Below are 2,283 nucleotides of genomic sequence, written 5' to 3'. Positions count from 1 at the left end.
TTTGAGTCTTGTGCAATTCTGTTTATTTTAGGTAGTATTTGGCTGGATTTGATGGAGTTTCCGCAGAAAAAGAGAAGAAGGCGAATGATGCTGTCAACCCTGACCTCTCTGCACTCAAACCTAAATAACTCGAGCTACATAGGTCCAATGGACGTGATTTCAGTGGCGTTATAAAGCTAACTTCCAGAGCTTTCCAATGAAATATAATAGTCCATACTTCTCTTCCATCAACTCTGCCAAGGCTGCGCCTAACTTGAGATTTCTCAAGTTAGGCGCAAGAAACAACAACAACACGCAACATTTGCTCTCCTCCAAGTAAGGTGCATTGCCTCCTCTTCAGTCCAAGTAAGACGCCTTGTGTGGTGAACAGCATGAAGTTAGGCGCAGCTCTTAGCCAAGTTAGGCATGGATCCAGTGAAGCCAAGTGGTCCCCACGTTACAAGGCGCAGATTATTTAATTAATTCTGATTTAAATTTAAATTTTATTTTAAAATGGGAAAAGATATTATATTAATTTTAGAAAATAGATTTTAAATTAATTAGGATTAGATATAAAAAGAAGAAACTTCTCTTCTGGGGATAATTCCACCTCCGTCCAATTTACAGTTTACCAGAATCCTAGTTTTCACTATTTTCCATGAGCAACTAACTGTTAAGGTTAGGAGCTCTGTCTATTGTATTGATTGATTCTATTGTTTTTGTCTATTTTAATTCATGTACTGATTTATAATTTAAGAATTGTTTTCGTTCTTTATCTTATGAATTTGGGTGGAACGGAAGTATGACCCTCTTTCTAATTGAGTTCTTGTATAACTTGGAAAAGCTCTTTACTTGAGCAACAGCTTGAAAACGTATTCTCCTAAATTTCTAATTATCTGGACTTAACAGAATACGTGACATATAATCCTCTTATATTTGGGTAATTAGAAATTTTGTGGCATATAAACTAGAATTAAGCTTCACCCTCTAATTGGAATTAAGTGACCAAGGAATTGGCGGTTGATGAATTTTAGAGGAGACTAAAAAGGTCTAAGGAATTAGGGTTTAGTCACATATAGTTTGCCATGAATTGAATCTTGCATGATTAAAATAGTTAGTAAGAAAAGTCAATTTGGAAAATAGATAACTCTGAAGTCTTAACTGTTTCTCCATACATATTTCACAACCTATTTACTGCTTGCTTTATTAAATTTATGAATTATTGTTTAATGCTTTTGAATACCAAAACACTCTTTTCTGCTTGTCTAACTAAGTAAATTAATCAACCATTGTTGCTTAGTCCATCAATCCTCGTGGGATCGACCCTCACTCACCAGAGGTATTACTTGGTACGACCCGGTGCACTTGCCGGTTAGTTTGTGGTTGTAAATTCTGCACCAGGGGCGCTCCATGCGTGAGCATGGCCAACGCGCACGCGTCTTATGCCATGTTGGGACTCTTGGTACAAAAACCAGAGAGTTGCACCAGAGTGGTGCTGCGTTTGTGCAAAAAGCACAAATTCCACCCCACGCATACACGCCATCTCTATTTTTCGCATGTCACCCGTATGCGTGACTGACGAGGGGCGGAAGTTAGACCAATTAAGAGATTATAATATAATAGAACAGCGTTGCGAGTATAGCTCTTAACTAGCAAAAATCTGCCTCATCAATTTAGAAAAGTTGTCACAAAAGTTTAGAATAAAAATACTGGGAGTATGAGTCCCAGGTCGTCTCCCAACGAGTTGCTAGAAAGGGTGCTAAGTTATTAATCAGGAATTTTCCGAGAATTTTGAGAGTTGAATAACAGAAAATAAACAATAGTAATTAAGTGCAATGAAAATTAAAAAGGAATTTATATTATTCAAAATAAAAAGCCTTGATTGGGGGAATGATTAATTGGAAGTTCTATCCTTGTTGGAATTCTCTCAAGTGTAGTATAAAGAGGTTGTTATTTTCACTTAGTTAACCCTTACTAAATAAAGAAAAGTCAAGTGATTGAGCTAACTCTTATTCGCAAATCCTAGTCCTCTCCTTTGGGAAGGTCTAGCATTAGTAAATACAGAATTAGCCAACAACTTCCAATTTAACTAAGCACCTGAGCATTCCAACTCAAGTGTCTCCTCCTAATCAACCCCCATGTCAAGTGGAGAATCTACTCCATTGACATGAACATAATACTTAGAAAAATATAAGAAGACATGATGAATTAAATTAAAATAGAGATTGAAAATTAATTAAAAGTAAAAGTAATCCTTTGCATTAAATAAATCCAAAATAATCCAATTACTACTCTAAACAAGAA

This window comes from Arachis ipaensis, chromosome B04 (genome assembly GCF_000816755.2).
Source record: "Arachis ipaensis cultivar K30076 chromosome B04, Araip1.1, whole genome shotgun sequence".
Classification (NCBI taxonomy): domain Eukaryota; kingdom Viridiplantae; phylum Streptophyta; class Magnoliopsida; order Fabales; family Fabaceae; genus Arachis; species Arachis ipaensis.
This window is presented reverse-complemented; position numbering follows the sequence as displayed.